The sequence below is a fragment of the Meles meles genome, chromosome 8 (genome assembly GCF_922984935.1).
Source record: "Meles meles chromosome 8, mMelMel3.1 paternal haplotype, whole genome shotgun sequence".
Taxonomy (NCBI): domain Eukaryota; kingdom Metazoa; phylum Chordata; class Mammalia; order Carnivora; family Mustelidae; genus Meles; species Meles meles.
This window is the reverse complement of record NC_060073.1, coordinates 59,093,026-59,113,271: the sequence shown is the minus strand read 5'-3', so window position 1 is coordinate 59,113,271 and position 20,246 is coordinate 59,093,026.

Sequence of the window (20,246 nt, the reverse complement as noted above, 5' to 3'; positions counted from 1 at the left end):
TTCTGGGATTATTGGTGAACTTACCTTTTATATGTTCTGCTGGATTGTTGAGAAGCTGCTTTCTGGAGAGGTGGGTCTCTGGGCTGCGGAGGGCCCCACTTGTGCGAGAAGGCAGCCTGAAAGGGCCTTACCATCATCAGCATCTCCTGCTGCCCCAAACCTTGCTTATTACCATTATAACGACCAATCCATATACACCATGAAATATAATAGAACTAGGAGGGCTGCTACCTCAAAGCTGCCCAAGAAATTCAGTTTTATGGATGTGGAAGGGAATGCCTGTGATCACTGAATCAGGTCTTTTGTGTACAACTTCAGATCTGCTAGACCTCCTCCCTCTGTCACGTTGCTGCCGCAGACAGCAATGGCCCAGCTTTCTGCAGCCCTGCAGCTCGTCTCCTCCAGCCTCCAGCCTGGTCTTTGAGCCTCCTGCCTCTCCTCTTGGCGCCTCCCCATTGAGGCTGTTGTCTGACTGCCCTTGGCGCTCACACCTCAGCTGTGTGTGGGGGTATTCATGCCCAATGGGGTAGGCCTCTAATCAGTGGCAGATGGAGCCAGTGGGTACACTCTGTCCTATCTCACCCTATGGATGGTCTTGATGTGACTTAGGAGGATCATTTAACACTTACCCTTGCTCACTTTCACTGCAGCGACATCTCCCTGCTGGTTGTTGAGTAGTCAAGCAGTGATCCCTCATCAAGGCAGCTGCTGTACTCGTCTTTCTTCCTGATCTCCATTCGGACTCGACTCTTCCGGGAGTGGCAGTAGACTTGGCTGGCCCCTCCCTACCTCCCAGTCTTGGCTTACCCCTCATATTCGCAGGCTACCTATTCTGACCTGCAACCTGTCACTCCAACTCTCTTAACCTCTACAGTTTCTATTTCCACAGCTCTTATTCTAACATATGATACAATCTACTTATTCATTGCATTTATGGTTTATTATCTCTCTGCTTTTACCACACTGCAAACATCGCAAAGGCAGAATCTTTGTTCGAAATGTCCCATTTTCACGGATGCACCTCAAATGACTAGGACAATGTTTGGATCATGGCTGGACTGAATTAATTTTTGCTGAATGAATACATATTTATAAAACAATTAGAACAGTTACTGGTAGAAATACAAATTGTCTCTTAAACAAATACAGTGTGTAATGTAAGAAAATTATCCATGTGGCCTCAGAGCTGAGGCTTTTGATAATTCTGCATGTATGCCAAGCTCTTTAAGATCGGATACACTGTGGGAGTAACAAGGCAGCTTTCCCCCACGAACTTTACATGTCACTGTGGGAGTAACAAGGCAGCCTTCCCACCAACTTTACATGTAGACTCACATGGCAAATCTCTCCTAGAATGAATTATGTGGCGAAGTTCTTTCTCCTGAGAAACAAAACTATTAGATTTATATTTCTGTCATTGTCACAGATGCTTGGTAGCTCAGAGATCCTATTAGGCATAATCATAGCAGACAACTTTTCTAAGTTATGGAACAATTCTGCTTTCCAGTATGTGGCGCCAGATCTGTATGTTACTTTCTTGTTCAATAATTTATTTTTTTTGGAAGAAAAGGGATTTTCCTTCAAATACTTTTCAGAATTAGGGGTTGTATCAGTTATAATAAAAAATTTACAGCATGCCTGGGTGGTTCAGTGGATTAAATAAAACCTCTGCCTTCGGCTCAGGTCATGATCCCAGGGTCCTGGGATCGAGCCCTGCATTGGGCTCTCTGCTCAGCGGGGAACCTGCTTCCTCCTCTCTCTCTCTGCCTGCCTCTCTGCCTACTTGTCTGTCAAGTAAATAAATAAATAATCTAAAAAAAATAGAAAAAAATTCATTTCTCTCCCCAAGAGAATCTACCCCTGGGTACGGAGGGAATGGAGTGCTCTGGAGGTAGTTAGTCCCATGACCCAGAGATAGCAGCATGAGATCTCAGCACAGATGCTTTAGGGATGTTCTAGGGATGGAGACCTGGCTGTGTCACATATTAGCCGTGTGATTTGGAGCAGTTTGGGCTGCCTGGCTAAGCCTCAGCCTCCTGTTCTATAAAACGACGGTAACAGAACAAATACATCATTGCAACATTGACAGAATTAAATAGGAGCTCTGTAAGCCATTGTTCTTACTATATTTAAGCGCTCAAATTTTGGGTCCATTTCATGAGATGAGGGGGCTTTGCAAGCTGTAAGAGACCAAGAAGGACAGTGGGACACTAGCATCGGCCATCTCTAGCTCATGGGAGCAGAAAAAAGTGGTTCATTTTCACCTTCCCTTTTTGTGCCTCTCCGTGGCAGCTTCTGCAGCCCTGAGCTTCCCCATGGAATGACTTATCTCTAAATAGACATCTAGCCCAGAGGGTGGTGGTGGTGGAGTGGGATCTTCAAAGATACATTTATGAGAACACCCCAAAGGAAGGAAGGATTGGATAGAACAGGCAGTCCATGGAGAACTCCACTGGTGGGCTCTCTGGTCCCAGGGCCACGGTGGCGACAATGGCTTACCAAAGGACAAGTCCTCCTGCACTGGAGCCCTTCCCAAGGTCTGGAAGGCTCACACATTCACTGGGGGGGCCACAGAGGGAGACCAACACACACCATTTCCCACTTTCATTCCTTTCAAGCTTCCCCTTTTCAAGGTACCAACCAGATACCAAAACTTATACACTTCAAACACTTTAATACAGCCTTAGTTAAAAATTTAATTGAAAACAAAGGATACAAAGTAGAATGCTATTTCACCAAAAACTTAAAAAGGAGAAGTGATGGACACAAGCAGTTTTGAAATGCAATCCTAATGGGTAACATTATTCTTTGTTTCGACAGTAAGAAGATCACAGATTGTTTTAAAAATCATAAAAATGACTACAACGTTACTGAGGTGGGGCAAATTTCCTATTTATGTTAGATATACGAATATTCTCTACTTTGATGTAAAATTGATTCCCAGATTAATTTTTCTACAAGAATTTTCCTATAACATTTTATTAAATTAAAAGAACTTGTTATCTGTTGTGAAATACAACATTTCATCTCAGGATTCAAAGCTTGTATGCATGTCCATAGTAGTAAAAGACATTAATTAAAAATGCATGATAGAGGAAATAAATTGTCCCAGAAAATGGAAATTGCTCACTTCACACATTTTTTTGTTCTGATTATAATGACTTTTTTCATCTTGTTAAAGTCAATCTGGCTAGCCTATAAGTTGTGTATGCTATGTTTTTTAGTGAGAAAAGTTTGTCTTTTTTAGATTCATATTTTCCTACTTGCAAGGATTTTGCAAATAAAACACCAACTTGATCACAGAGAAGATATTAATCCTGCATCCAAGCCAGTGATTGAATGGAAAGATAACTAAATAGATCAAAGTCACTGTGTTTAAAAAATGGGCAGAAGATATGAACAGACACTTCTCCAACGAAGACATACAAATGGTTATCAGACACATGAAAAAATGTTCATCATCACTAGCCATCAGGGAGATTCAAATTAAAACCACATTGAGATACCACCTGACACCAGTTAGAATGGCCAAAATTAGCAAGACAGGAAACAACGTGTGTTGGAGAGGATGTGGAGAAAGGGGAACCCTCTTACGCTCTTGGTGGGAATGCAAGTTGGTGCAGCCACTTTGGAGAACAGTGTGGAGACTCCTGAAGAAATTAAGAATAGAGCTTCCCTATGACCCTGCAATTGCACTGCTGGGTATTTACCCCAAAGATACAGATGTAGTGAAAAGAAGGGCCATCTGTACCCCAATGTTTATTGCAGCAATGGCTACGGTCGCCAAACTGTGGAAAGAACCAAGATGCCCTTCAACGGATGAATGGATAAGGAAGATGTGGTCCATATACACGATGGAGTATTATGCCTCCATCAGAAAGGATGAATACCCAACTTTTGTAGCAACATGGACGGGACTGGAAGAGATTATGCTGAACGAAATAAGTCAAGCAGAGAGAGTCAAGTATCATATGGTCTCATTTATTTGTGGAGCATAACAAAGAACATGGAGGACATGGGGAGATGGAGAGGAGAGGGAGTTGAGGGAAACTGGAAGGGGAGATGAACCACGAGAGACTATGGACTCTGAAAAACAACCAGAGGGTTTTGAAGGGGCCGCGGGGGGGTGGGGGGGGGGTGGGGTGGGAGGTTGAGGAACCAGGTGGTGGGTAATAGGGAGGGCACGTACTGCATGGAGCACTGGGTGTGATGCCAAAACAATGAACACTGTTATGCTGTAAATAAACAAATAAACGAATAAAAAAAAAAGTCACTGTGTTTATATTTTTGGGTTAGCAGGGCAACAATCCTGTATATTTGTTATTTTATGATCTCATAATCTATAAGAAAATCTGGCATATTAGAAATCCTAGCAGATATAGTACTTAACAGATTCCAACTTTTAAATGTGCACACCAGTAACTACTATACATTTTAAAGTGTTAATAAAATTCCAGTAAGTTTAGTTTTAGGAGAACCACACAATTAACAAATCTCTAAATTTATTTTATTAGATTGCAATTTTTTATTAGAAACTCAGGAAAGTCACTTTCAGAATGAAAAGTGTTTTTGTATCTGAGGAAACTTGAACTCTGAAGTTTATAAACATAGATTAAATTTTTATGGAATTTTAATTGACTAGGTGATAATGACCCCTTAAAAATGATTATGAACATTTTCTAGATTTGTAAATAGGATGAGAAGTTTTAGAATTTTGATTTAAAAATATAAGAAACAACCAAATTTTATAGTGTGTAAAGACTTATAAACTGAAAAGGATAAAATATCAATGGAAGAGAGGAAAGCAAACACAAATAAATGGAAAGACCACCTGTGTTCATGAATCGGAAGAATCAATGTTCTTAAAATGCTCATATCACCCAAAGAGATCTATAGAGTCAGTGGAATCCTTATCAAAATCCCAAAGCCATTTTTTCTTAATAGAAATAGAAAAAACAATAAAACAATACTAAGGTTTATATGGAACCACAAAAGACTCCAAACAACCCAAGCAATTTGAGCAGGAACAAAGCTGGAGGCATAGTGCTTCCTGATTTCAAGCTATCCTACGAAGGTACAGGGTGGTGCTGGCACGTCCTGTCAGCTCATCTTTGACTAGTAAGCCAGAACACGTCATCAGGAAAGGAGAGTCTCTCGTCAATACATGCTGCTGGTAAAACTGGGTATCAACATCCAAAGAATGCAACTGGGCCCTTAGCTTGAGTCAACTCTTGAATTTAAAGAGGACAAACAATTGCACTGCAAAATTTTCTAACTGAATTTAAATTAAAAAAAAAAAAAAATCTTGGGGCTCCTGGGTGTCTCAGCCAGTTAAGCATCTGATTTTTGGTTTCGGCTCGGGTCATCATATCTCAGTTGTGGGGTTGAGCCACACGTCAGGCTCTGTTCTCAGTGCAGAGCCTGCTTCAGAGTCTCTCTCTTACCGCCTCCCCCCCCACACACTCTCTCTTAAATAAATAAAATCTTAAAAAAAAAAGAATCTCAAAGAATTCACATGAACAAATGTAGCTTAAAAAAGTTCAGTTCAGGGGCACCTGGGTGGCTCAGTTTTTAAGTGTCTGCCTTTGGTTCAGGTCATGATCCCAGGTCCTGGGATCAAGTCCCACATTGGGCTCCCTCCTCAGCGGGAAGCCTGCTTCTTCCTCTCCCACTCCCCCTGCTTGTGTTTCTTCTTTCACTGTGACTCTCCCTGTCAAATAAATAAATAAAATCTTAAAAAAAAGTTCAGTTTGCTGCTATTCTGAGGTACACTAGATATAAATTGTTGCCTGGGTTTTTGAAGTAATTTAAATGAAATAAACTCATGTGTTTGGACATAGAAATTTAAGTCTACTGATACCAGATGAAAAAGTGTCTGGAGAATACAAAGCATCTTATAAAGGTAACTATAGAAAGACATAAGATAATCTTAAGGGCAACCAATTTTTTTCCTAAGATAGACATAAAAAATAATAGTATTAAAAAGATTTCATAACATTAAAAAACAATGGACTCAATGTGGTTTTGATTTGAATCTCCCTGATGGCTAATGATGATGAACATTTTTTTCATGTGTCTGTTAGCTATTTGTATGTCTTCTTTGGAGAAGTGTCTGTTCATGTCTTCTGACCATTTTTGACTGGGTCATTTATTTTATGGGTGTTGAGTTTGAGAAGTTCCTTATGGATCTTGGATAACCTCCCTTTGTCTGTAGTGTCATTTGCGAATATCTTCTCCCATTCTGTGGGTTGCCTCTTTGTTTTGTTGACAGTTTCCTTTGCTGTGCAGAAGCTTTTTATCTTGATGAAATCCCAAAAGTTCATTTTCACTTTTGTTTCCTTTGCCTTTGGAGACATGTCTTGAAAAAAAGTTGCTGTGGTCGATGTTGAGAGATTATTGCCTATGTTCTCCTCTAGGATTTGATGGATGCCTTGTCTCACTCTAAGGTCTTTCATCTATTTTGAGTTTATCTTTGTATATGGTGTAAAAGAGCAGTCGAGTTTCATTCTTCTGTGTATAGCCATCTAATTTTCCCAGCACCATTTATTGAAGAGACTGTCTCTTTTTCATTGGATATTTTTTCCTGCTTTGTTGAAGATTAGTTGACCATAGAGTTGAGGGCCCATATTTGGGCTCTCTATTCTGTTCTGCAGATCTATGTGTCTGTTTTTGTGTCAATACCATGCTGTCTTGGTGATCACAGCTTTGTAATATAACTTGAAATCGGGCAGTACAATGCCCCAAGTATTGTTTTTCTTTTTCAACATTTCCTTGGCAATTTGGGATCTTTTCTGGTTCCATTCATATTTTAGGATGACTTGTTCCAGCTCTTTGAAAAATGCCATTGGTATTTTGATCTGGATGGCATTGGAAGTATAGATTGCTCTGTTCAGCATAGACATTTTAACAGTGTTTATTCTTCTGATCCATGAGCATGGAATGTTTTTCCATCTTTTTGTATTATCTTCAATTTCTTTCATGAGTGTTCTTTAATTCCTAGAGTACAGATCCTTAACTCTTTGGTTAGGTTTATTCCCAGGTATCTTATGGTTTTTGGTGCTATTGTAAATGGAATTGATTCCCTCATTCTCTTTCTACAGTTACATTGTTATTGTATAAGAAAGCAACTGATTTCTGTTCATTGATTTTGTATCCTGGCACATCATTGTATTGGTGTATGAGTTCTAGTAGTTTGGGGGTGGAGTCTTTTGGGTTTTCCACATAAAGTATTATGTCATCTATGAAGACAGAGAGTGACATCTTCTCTGCCAATTTGAATATTTTTGTTTCTTTTTGTTGTCTGCTTGCTGTTGCTAGGACTTATAGTATTATTTTAAACAATAGTGGCAGGAGTGGGCATCCTTTTCATGTTCCTGGTCTTGAGGGAAAGGCTCTCATTTTTCCCCATGGAGAATGATATTTTCTGTGGGTTTTTTTCATAGATGTGTTTTGTGAAATTGAGGAATGTTCCCTCTATCCCTATACTCTGAAGAGTTTTAGTCAGGAAAGGATAGTGTGTTTTGTCTAATGCTTTTTCTGCATCAACTGAGAGGACCATGTGGTTCTTTTCTTTCTCTCTCATCTTATTTATGTCTTCTATCACATTGATTTGCAAATGTTGAGTCACCCTTGCCTCCCAGGGATAAATCACAGTCATGGTGGATAATCCTTTTAATGTACTGTTGGATCCTATTAGCTAGGATCCTGTTGAGAATTTTGGCATCCATATTCATCAGGGATATTGGTCTGTAATTCTCCTTTTTGATGGGGTCTTTGCCTGGCTTTGGGATCAAGGCAATGCTGACCTCATAGAAAGAGTCTGTAAGTTTTCCTTCTGTTTCTTTTTTTTTTAAATTAATTTATTTTTTCAGCGTAACAGTATTTATTGTTTTTGCACAACACCCAGTGCTCCATGCAATACGCACCCTCCCTATTACCCACCACCTGGTTTCCCAACCTCCCACCCCCCGCCCCTTCAGAACCCTCAGGTTCTTTTTTAGAGTCCATAGTCTCTCATGGTTCACCTCCCCCTCCAATTTCCCTCAACTTCCTTCTCGTCTCCATCTCCCAATATCCTCCATGTCATTTGTTATGCTCCACAAATAAGTGAAACCACATGGTACTTGACTCTCTCTGCTTCACTTATGTCACTCAGCATAATCTCTTCCAGTCCCGTCCATGTTGCTACAAAAGTTGGGTATTCATCCTTTCTGATGGAGGCAAAATACTCCATTGTGTACGGACCACATCTTCCTAATCCATTCATCCGTTGAAGGGCATCTTGGTTCTTTCCACAGTTTGGCGACCGTGGCCATTGCTGCAATAAACATTGGGGTACAGATGGTCCTTCTTTTCACTACATCTGTATCTTTGGGGTAAATACCCAGTAGTGCAATTGCAGGGTCATAGGGAAGCTCTATTTTTAATTTCTTCAGGAATCTCCACACTGTTCTCCAAAGTGGCTGCACCAACTTGCAGTCCCACCAACAGTGTAAGAGGTTTCCCCTTTCCCCACATCCTCTCCAACACATGTTGTTTCCTGTCTTGCTAATTTTGGCCATTCTAACTTGTGTAAGATGGTATCTCAATGTGGTTTTAATTTGAATCTCCCTGATGGCTAGTGATGATGAACATTTTTTCATGTGTCTGATAGCCATTTGTATGTCTTCATTGGAGAAGTGTCTGTTCATATCTTCTGCCCATTTTTTGATAGGATTATCTGTTTTGTGTGAGTTTGAGGAGTTCTTTATAGATCCTGGATATCAACCTTTTGTCTGTACTGTCATTTGCAAATATCTTCTCCCATTCCGTGGGTTGCCTTTTTGTTTTGTTGACTGTTTCCTTTGCTGTGCAGAAGCTTTTGATCTTGATGAAGTCCCAAAAATGAACTTTTGGGACTTCATCAAGATCAAAAGCTTCTGTTTCTATTTTTTGAAACAGCTTCAGGAGAATAGGTATTATTTCTTCTTTGAATGTTTGGTAGAATTCTCCAGGACTCTTGTTTTTTGGGAGGTTTTTGATCACTGCTTCAATCTCATTACTGGTTATTGGTCTATTCAGGTTGTCAATTTCTTCCTATTTCAGTCTTGATAGTTTATAGGTTTCCAGGAATGCATCTATTTCTTCCAGGTTGCTTAACTTATTGGCATATAGCTGTTAATAATAAGGCTTTCCTACATCATTACCCTCAAAGAACTTTTTTCCATATGGAATCTTTGCTATGTTTTAAGAATTGAGCTAACATGAAAGCATCCCCAGAATGGTCACCCCATAGGGTTTTGTTCCAATGTGGATCTACTGATGTATAAGACTGGGATTTTAGTGAAGGCCCTCCCACATGTTTATATTTATGGATTTTCTGGTAATAAGCACTGGTTTCCACATGAAGGCCTTCTCCCTACTTGCTCCTGTCAAAATGAATCTGCTTATTTTTAAAAAATTTTATTTATTTGAGAGAGAGAGAGAGAGAGAGAACACAAGCAGAGGGAGCTGCAGGCAGAAGGAGAAGCAGGCTCCCCATTGAGCAAGAAGCCTGATGTGGGGCTTGATCCCAGGACCCTGGGACAATGACCTGAGCCGAACGCAGAGGTTTTAACCCACTGAGCCACCCAGGTGTGCTTTTCCCCCATTCTTTACTTTCATGGGACTCTTCTTGAGGGTGGCTTCTTTATTGTGTAGTGTGGTGGGACTTGGGTTTTCCCTGAAGGTTTTTTCTTCAGGTTGAATATACACAAAGGGTTTCTTCGAGTTTAGAGATGCTGGTGCTTAGTCAGGACTGCTGGTATAACAGGGTTTGTCTGGTTAGGGAGAGAGACTTTTGGACCAATGATTTTTCCACTTTTTCACATTAAGCAGCTGCTTCTTATATTACAGTTGAAGTTGAAAATCATGTGCAAGCTGAGTGGAAACTTTCTCACTCCCAGAGCATTGTCAAAACTGAACTTCAGGACAAATTCCCAGGTGTCTTAGGTCCTTTTTTCAGAGTGATACTCTGCTTGGCTTGAGGCAGTGTAAGCTGTGCTTCCCCAAAGGGGTTCCTCCTTCACTTGGCTAAATGATTCAGAAGCCCCTGGACTTGTCCAGTGCGGAGATTCTCAGGAATGTTTTCATTTAGTCCTCTGGACATTGCCCCTGGGTGGGACTCCTGCAAAACTGGCTTTGAAATGGACTCCTTGTTTAAGGCCAGGAGCCAACATCGCTCAGTTGTGCTGGTTTGTGGTAGGCTATGGCATCACTTCAGTGCCGATGTTCTCCACCCTGAAGATCTGTCAGCAAACCTCCATCCTTATGAGTTGTAGAAATGTATTCTCAGAAGTAGGATGTGATTTTTAGAGCTTGAAGCAGTCACCCTTCTAACGGAGTCAGTTCTCACCAACCTCTCACTTCTTGAATATTCTAAGGTATCAAGCATCAATTAAAACATTAATTTTTACCACACCTTTCTTTTGGTGGTGATTGCTGATACTAAAAAAAGGTCTTTGGAATATCTTCACCACATAAATCACTGATGACACTTTCCTTTGGCATGTATTTTCTGGTGTGTAGTAAGATTAGAGCTCCTACAGAAAGCTTTCCCACTATGATATGGTTTCCCTCCAGTCTGGATTCTCTGGTGATGAATCAGGTTGAGATTTGACTGAATGCTTTCTTGCATTCTCCACACTCAGAAGGCTTTCCTCCAGAGTGAAACCTCTGGTGATTCATAAGGACAGAGTTCACCTGGAAGGCTTTCCCACACTCATTGCCCTCATATGTTTTCCACCAGAGTGGATTCTCTGATGTTTGATAAGGTCTGAGCTCATATCAAATACTCTTCCACATTTGTTAAACTTATAGGGTTTCTCTCCAGTGTGGATTCTTCCATATCCAACAAAGCCTGAGCTCTGGGCAAATTTCTTTTCACATTCACTATGTGCATATCATCTTTCTTCTGTGGGGCCGGCCCTCACACCTTTCTACCTGGTTGATATACTGAGAGGATTTTCATACTCAGAAATCTGTATTATATCCTCATTATATATTGGCAATCTTATGGTATGGGCCCATCTTTACACATATCTTCCCTTCAGAATTGACATCTTATTTGTACCTTTGGCCTTGATGACTGGACATCCAGGGCCAGGAGGCTGGGGGTCAGGAGGGGTTGGGAGATGTCAGCTTTTGGGGGCCAGTGCTGGGTACCTGCTGCTCTAGGGCCCCAGAAGCTTCCCTCTCAGGGGTTCTTGAGCCAACCACAACTCTCGGGTAGCAGAGAGCCCCTATATAATTGATATCTCAATGGCATATCCCTGAGTGGGGGGCCAGAGAGACAGTGATTCTCCCTTTGCTCCAGAGGTGACATTTCTCGTTAGATGACTTTCTGACTGTGTGCAAGAGCTGGGACCTGGCCTTCCTAAGGCCCAATGATCAGGAACTGGCCTCAGTTGTCAACCAGGCTGCTGGAGCTGGCTAGGAGAGGAGAGTTTTCTGGTAACAAAATTCTTGAAACCAGCAAGACCAGCTCCTCTAAGACACTGCTGTGAGTTTTCCAATTGGAATCTGTGATTCCGTAAGATTCCTCTTGCTGACCTCTTCTTCCATTATACTTCTTCAGGCATGACGTTGTTGTGACTCAGTAAAATTCTGGAAGCTATGGCAGAGACCAGGCCTGCAACTCAGGGAGGGAACTGTCTGGAACCGCAAGAAAAACCCTCTGTTAGGCTGAACTTGGGCGCAGTACTCCCCACCCACCTGGAGGGAAACTTGGGGTGCAGGGGGAGCAGCACACCATGACCACCCGAGAGAAATTCTTACAACAGTTCATAAGTTGGGGGGAGGGGAGCACCTGGGTGGCTCAGTCAGTTAAGCATCTGCCTTCAGCTCTGGCCATGATCCCAGGGTCCTGCAATGGAGAGTTCTGCCTCAGGTTCCCTGCTCAGCGGGTAGCCTATTTCTCCTCTCCCATTCTTCCTGCTTGTGTTTCCTCCTTCAAGCACTGTCTTTCTCAGTGAAATAAATAAATAAATAAAACTTTAAAAAAATAAGTTCATAAGGGGACACATATGAGGATATGTGTCTCAGAACTTTTAGTCACATCTGGGAACTGGATATGTCCAGCATTGGGATGATAGGTAATAAGGAGAATGCAGAATGCCCCAGGGGGCAATGTCCAGAGGACTTACACTAAATGTAAGTGTTAGCAAGAAAGCAATCTTAAAAATGGTAGTGAGTGAAAACGAATAAGAAAGAGAATGACATTTGGAACAACACATCATATAGTTAAAACAACTCAAACAACAATTATCCATATTTTACAAGAATAAAATGCTAGCTTAAGTTAATATAGTAAATACGTTAGAGTGAGCACCTATGTGGTGGGGAGATGGGTACTGAGAATAAAAATATGGATCAACCTCATACATACTGGTGATATTTATGTGCTCTAAAATGAGGATTATGACTAATCCTGTTCGAAGTACACTAGGTATAAAAGAAGAAAAAAAGCAAATAAAAATTATTTTAAAAAATATTTATTACAGAGAGAGAGAGAATGAATGGGGAGGAGGGACAGAGAGAGAGGGAGAAGCAGACCCCTCAGTGGGCAGAGAGCCCAACGTAGGGCTTGATCCCAGGACCCAGGATCATGACCTGAGCCAAAGGCAGATGCTTAACAGATTGAGCCATTCAGGTGTCCCAGCAGATAAAAATTTTTAGTAATTGATACAGATGTTTTTGAGTTGAGAGGATAGAAGAAAATTCAGAGTTAAATTAAAGCATAGTGGCCTCCCATAAAATATTATTGCTGTGAAATACAAAGGGTTAGAATAACTCCACAAAATTCAAGCTTTATGAAGTATTCAGCGTAATGCCCAGTGTTTACAGAATAGCCTCTCCTATTGTTTATTGCTTCCAATTACCTTTCTCCTCTCTGCACCACTGTGGCCCTTTTATTGGGACATGGTTCTTCTCTTTATGGTACATCGAAAACATAGGCTTTGAGGTGCACGTTGGAGACTGGGAGAATAAAAATTTGCAGTAGTATGGAGTGCCAAAAATCTGCAAGAGTTAGGAATATACAGAAGACGATGGTTGAATAGGTGGACTCGGCCACTAAAGGATGTCAAAAGAAATGGGGCCTCAGAGGAGCAGACATAGAACCCCACCCTACCGCCCTTGTGTTGTGATAGGGTGCTCAATTTAGGGTGCTGGGCAGTGTGAAGGAGAATTTGGGTCCTTGCGGGAGGTATGGAGGCTGAGAAAGATTGTGAAGGGGGTCACAGAATGATGGCAATGATGGATGACACAGCCTCCCAGGGACAAAAATCCCCTCTCTTTCTGCACCCTCTGCACCCCCACCCCACCCAGTACTCCTGAGTCTTTCCTCAGGTAGAAAAGGAATCCTGAAGGGACAGTGTGAACCTGAATCCTCCCTCGCTAGAGACCTTTACCTCAGAGCTCTGTCAGGCGCACTGCCTCTGGCTGGGGAGGGCAGAGTTGTTCATGGCCCTCCAAAAGCTCTACCACAGGGTCTCTAAGAATAGTATGCACATCTTCTTGGTCCCTTACAGCTTCACTCTGGTGATACCAGTGAGCTACTGACCCAGAACATGGCCCCTAAACTTTGGTTTTGGGGTAGTGGCATGTTTAGGGGTTACTGGCTTTAACTTCCTTTCCAGGTGAGGTCACTGAAGCTGTGAAAATGTGTCAGATTTCTGTCCAGTCAGGAACTCTGTTATCTCCCAGAGTGGGGGTAGGGCAGTCTACTTGTCAGATAAGAAAATGGAAAGGATGGGGTCAGGGGTCATGATGGAGACTAAGGCTGATGGGAAACCGAAGGAGCAGTGATGGTGGGCAAACTGTGGAGGGACAGCTCAGGTGTGGGTGGTGAGGACAGAAGGAAAGAAAGCGTGAAGGGTGGGAACAGTATTAAAAGAAGGCAGGAAGGAAAGGAGGGATGGAAGAGGGAGGTTTTCTCATCCTCAAATAACTTCTCACGATAGCCAAGCCCTGTATTCAAACCTTGAACACTGGATCTTTGAATCTTTGTTGTATCCTCAGAATAGGAAGGTATCAGGGTGCGTTCTCCCTAACCTCCAACCACCCCACTTTCCAACGCAGAGTCATCAACACCTATAATCTTCATGGGGGCAGTGGGACCTACTGGCGAAAGGCACAGAGACTTTTAGTCAGACAGGGTCCAAATGGAAATGAATTTAGGAAATGTCTTCATATCTCAGTCTCTCAGTAGATAATTCTATGCCCTCAGCATTTTTGTTTTGTTTTGTTTTCAAGTTCCAAAAAGGCCTTATTACTTACAGAGGGATGGGGGTTTAATCCTTCTCGGAGGTCTGCTTTCTTCACGGCTGTCAGGACACTGCTCAGCTCCTCTCTCTTCTTCTTGGCCTGTATGTGTGTTCCCACAGTTTTCTTGGTGACCTTGAGGGCATGCCTGTCCTAGGAGACCTTGAGCAGCTCCATGGGTGGCTGCCTCTTCTGGGGTGAAGTTATACACTGCTCCATCATTCCCGCATGAACTTGGTGTGCTTGGTGAGGCGCCAATGGTTGCTGTGCCTTGGCTCGCTCAGGTTCTTAGTCACCTTGTCGCCCTTGTTGAGGCCCACAGTCACAGGGAATCACAGAACCATGGCTGCTGCTCCTCAGTGGCTCCTGTGGTAAAGGGGGATAAAATACCTCAGGTCTTACTATGCTAACCAGCGAAGACTGTCAGCATGGTAACCATTGTAATTACTGTTTCTTTCCTCTTGGCTCAAGGACAGAGTGTCCATACTATTCAAGGTCATTGCATCCCACACTTCCTTTCATCTAGTCTAGGGTCTGCTCTATCAATATCTTTGATTTCCTGTACCATTTTCTAAATCTCCTCAGGATGATACAGTTTAATATCTCGTCTTTTCCTTCCCCCCTCCCTCCTTCTTCTTCCTTCTTCTCCCCACCCCCCTTCTTTCCTTCCTTTGTTCTCCATGCCCAGCCTGGAGCCCAGTGTGAGGCTTGAACCCATGACTCTGAGATCAAGACCTGAGCTGAGATCAAGAGTCAGATGCTCAACTGACTCACCCAGGTGCCCTAATACCTCCTATTTTCAAAACAAACAAGATAGTTTTCCACACATGTGCTGGGCCCTATTCGGGACCAAATCTCTGCTAATATCCTTCACAAGTCGGCTCTCTCTCTCTCTTTTTTAAAAAATTTAAAAAAATTTTAATAAACATATAATGTATTATTAGCCCCAGGGGTACAGCTCTGTGAAGCACCAGGTTTACACACTTCACAGCACTCACCATAGCACATACCCTCCCCAATGTCCATACCCACCACCCTCTCCCGACCCCACTTCCCTTGGCCACCCTCTGTTGGTTTTGTGACATTAGGAGTCTCTTATGGTTTATCTCCCTCCTGATCCCATCTTGTTTCATTTAGTCTTTTCCTACCCCCTAAACCCCCCACATTGCATCTCCACATCCTCATATCAGGGAGATCATATGATAGTTGTCTTTCTCCAATTGACTTATTTCACTAAGCATAATACCCTCTAGTTGCATCCACATGGATGCGAATAGCAAGATTTCATTTCTTTTGATGGCTGCATAGTATTCCATTATATATATATACACCACATCTTCTTTCTCCATTCATCTGTTGATGGACATATATGTGTGATATATATATATATATATATATGTATATATATATACCACATATGTGTGATATATATATATATATACACATATGTGATATATATATATATATGTATATATATATATATATATATCTCACACATCTTCTTTATCCATTCTTCTGTTGATGGACATCTAGGTTCTTTCCATAGTTTGGCTATTGTAGACATTGCTGCTATAAACATTCAGGTGCAGATCACTACATTTGTATCTTTAGGGTAAATACCAGTAGTGCAATTGCTGGGTCATAGGGTAGCTCTATTTTCAACTTTTTGAGGAACCTCCATGCTGTTTTCCAGAGTGGTTGCACCAGCTTGCATTCCCACCATCCTCTCCAGCATCTGTCATTTCCTGACTTGTTAATTTTAGCCATTCTGACTGGTGTGAGGTGGTATCTCATTGTTGTTTTGATTTCTATTTCCCTGATGCCGAGTGACATGGAACACTTTTTCATGTATCTGTTACAAGCCAGATCTCTTAAGGCGTGTTGTCCCCACCTCCTCCATAGCCCCCTCCACCTGGTTTACACCTTAACACTCCTGCAGAGTTCCCTGAGGGTTTTCATTGACAAGTTAAAGCCTAATTCCTCTCCTGCTGGAATGTCCCACTGAAGTCAACATTTTTCTCAGTCTCAACTTCTTAAGACTTTCTGTATCTTTACTTTAGTGAAACAAAATCTGAGTTCCTCTGTTTTCTGAGAGAGTTCTTCCGTTTTCTGAGAGAGTTCCTCCTTCACCCTAAATTTAAAGTCCGTTAGGCAACTATCCTCAGTAGGTTTGGTTTTTATTTTTGGGCAACATGCTCTCCTACTGACTCAAATCTTTGTTTTTGTTTTTTTTTCAAGATTTTATTTATTTGTTTGAGAGAGAGGGAGAGAGAGTGAGAGAGCATGAGCAGGGTGAGGAAGGGGCACAGGGAGAAGCAGACTCCCCACTGAGCAGGGAGCCTGACTCAGGACTCTATCCCAGGACCTTGAGCTCATGACCTGAGCCAAAGACAGATGCTTAACTGACTGTGCCACCAGGATGCCCCTGTTTTTTCCAAAATTATAGATTTATTTATTTATTTTAGAACGAGAGAAAGGGGTTGGGGTGTGGTGGGAGGGGCAGTGGGAGAGGGAGAGAATTTCAGGCAGACTCTGCACTGAGCACAGATCCCAATGGGGGTTTGATCCATGACCCTGAAACCAGGGCCTAAACCTAAACTGAATCCAACGTTTAACTGACTATGCCACTCAGGTGTTGTGCCCCTCAAATCTGGTTTTGAAATGAGATGAGATATAAACAAATAATAGTAGATACAACATTTTATTTTATTTATTTTCTTTTCTGGCTCATCTACTCTCATGGTTTCACCTTGTACCTGCACAGGCTGATGCCATTGAAATCTGAAGTTCCATCTAAGGCTTCTTCTGTAGCCTTCAGAGTTCAGATCTGAACAGCATCAGCCTACCTTCACCTCTTAATGTCTTACGTTGAACGTGGCAAAAGTAATAGTTCCTACTTCTCCTTAATTATCAATGTTAGTGGTTGGACTTCACATACAATCACTCTGTTTAGAGACCTGAGAGTCATCCTGGACATTCCCAGATCCAATCAGTTGTGAAGTCTTAAGATTACTCCTAAATGTTTCTGAAACCCATTTTCTCCTTTGATCACTAATATATGGTGCACTCTAACCTCTGATTCAAATTCAAAGACCCTTCCCCCCTTCATCACTCTGTTTGCGGGGAGGAAATTCAAATGTGGGCTGTCCAAGGGTGCTGGGCAATTGGCTTCTAGTTCTAGGGGTAGGTTTTTGTTTTGAAAGAGGCTAAGAAAATATAAACTGAGAATAATTTTTTTTCTTAGTCCACTTTTCTATGGGAGTAATTCTTTTCTCTTTAGAATATTAAGGTACAGAGAACAAATATTTGTGTTTTTTAAAATTTTTATTTAAATTCTATTTATTGTTTTTTTATATTTTTATTTCTAAAAAAGATTTTATTTATTTATTTGACAGAAAGATAGAGAGAGCCAGAGAGCACAAAGGGGGGCAGGGAATGGCAGAGGGAGAGGGAGAAGCAGGCTCCCCACTGAGCTGGAAGCTAAATGTGGAGCTCCATCCCAGTACCCTGGTATCATGACCTGAGTTGAAGGCAGACACTTAATGGACTGAGCCACCCAGGTGCCCCTAAATTCAATTTAGTTAACACATAGTATATTATTAGCTTAGGGGTAAAATTTAGTGATTCATCAGTTGCATATAACACCTAGTGCTTATCACAAGTACCCTCCTTACTGCCCATCCCCCAGTTACCCCATCCGCCCACCCACCTCCCTTTCCATAACCCTCAGTTTGTTTCCCAGAGTTAAGAGTCTCTTAGAGCTTGTCTCCCTCTCTGTTTTCCTCCTATTTTATTTTTCCTTCCCTTCCCCTATGTTTGTCTGTTTTGTTTCTTTAATTCCACATGTGAGTGAGGTCATATGGCATTTGTCTTTCTCTCTCTGACTTATTTCACTTAGCATAATACTTAGAGGACAAATATTTTGATGACGGCTTTAGTGAATGGGATCACAGACGTTTGTTTAATACAGGCATCAGGTCTGCAATATGAAGGCTCATGTCTGGTAGCTCAATTCATAGCCTTACTTAAGGTTTAGACCAATACTCAGTGGGATGTTTCTTTTATCTTCCTGTGGTGGCAACAGATATGGTCCTTGAAGTTCTGGAGACCCTGGGTGTGGGTTCTCTTTTTGTGTTTTTTTCACCTTCAAGACCCAATCAGTATTTTTTTTAAAGATTTTATTTATTTATTTGACAGACAGAGATCACAGGTAGGCAGAGAGGCAGACAGAGAGAGAGGGGGAAGCAGGCTCCCCACTGAGCAGAGAGCTCGATGTGGGGCTCAATCCCAGGACCCTGAGATCATGACCTGAGCCGAAGGCAGAGGCTTAATTCACTGATTCACCCAGGCGCCCCCCAATCAGTATTTTTTAACAGGACCTGGATAATCATTTTATTTAAAAATTCCATCTGGGGTGCCTGGGAGGCTCAGTGGGTTAAGCCGCTGCCTTCGGCTCAGGTCATGATCTCAGGGTGCTGGGATCGAGTCCCGCATTGGGCTCTCTGCTCAACGGAGAGCCTGCTTCCCTTCCTCTCTCTCTGCCTACCTCTCTTCTAATTTCTCTCTGTCAAATAAGTAAATAAAATCTTAAAAAGATAAAAATAAAAATTCCATCTCTTCCGTTTAATAGTTAGATCTTCTGTGATTTGGTTTCTGTCATTTTTGGCCGCTCATCGTTCTTAGTTCTTTGGTGCTGTTTCTTGGCATGCTTGGCAGTATTTGATTGGGTTTGCTTGGATAATAGACATTGTATTTGAAAACTGCAGAAACTTTGGCTAATGTTCTCTTTCTCTAAAAAGGAAGCTAGAATTCTGACAGGTTCTGATGCACTTTGTTAGTGCTGGTCTTCTGTTGGTTGCCTTTACTTCATTTTATTTTATTTTTTTTTTAAATTTATTTATTTCTTCAGCGTAACAGTACTCATTGTTTTTGCATCACACCCAGTGCTCCATGCAGTACGTGCCCTCCCTATTACCCACCACCTGTTCCCCTAACCTCCCACCCCCAACCCTTCAAAACCCTCAGGTTGTTTTTCAGAGTCCATAGTCTCTTGTGGTTCACCTCCCCTTCCAATTTTTTTTTTTATAAACATATAATGTATTTTTACCCCCAGGGGTACAAGTCTGTGAATCGCCAGGTTTACACACTTCACAGCACTCACCATAGCACATACCCTCCCCAATGTCCATAACCCACTCCCCCTCTCCCAACCCTATCTCCCCCCAGCAACCCCCAGTTTGCTTTGTGAGATTAAGAGTCATTTATGGTTTGTCTCCCTCCCAATCCCATCTTGTTTCATTTATTCTTCTCCTATCCCCCTAACCCCCATGTTGCATCCCCATGTCCTCATATCAGGGAGATCATATGATAGTTGTCTTTCTCTGATTGACTTATTTCACTAAGCATGAAACCCTCTAGTTCCATCCATGTCGTTGCAAATGGCAAGATTTCATTTCTTTTGATGGCTGCATAGTATTCCATTGTGTATATATACCACATCTTCTTTATCCATTCATCTGTTGATGGACATCTAGGTTCTTTCCATAGTTTGGCTATTGTAGACATTGCTGCTATAAACATTCGGGTATACATGCCCCCTCGGATCACTGCGTTTCTATCTTTAGGGTAAATAACCAGTAGTGCTATTGCTGGGTCATAGGGTAGCTCTATTTTCAACTTTTTGAGGAACCTCCATGCTGTTTTCCAGAGTGGTTGCACCAGCTTGCATTCCCACCAACCTTAAAGGAGGGTTCCTCTTTCTCCACATCCTTGCCAGCATCTGTCTTTTCCTGACTTATTAATTTTAGCCATTCTGACTGGTGTGAGGTGATATCTCATTGTGGTTTTGATTTGTATTTCCCTGATGCCGAGTGATGTGGAGCAATTTTTCATGGGTCTGTTGGCCATCTGGATGTCTTCTTTGCAGAAATGTCTGTTCATGTCCTCTGCCCATTTCTTGATTGGAT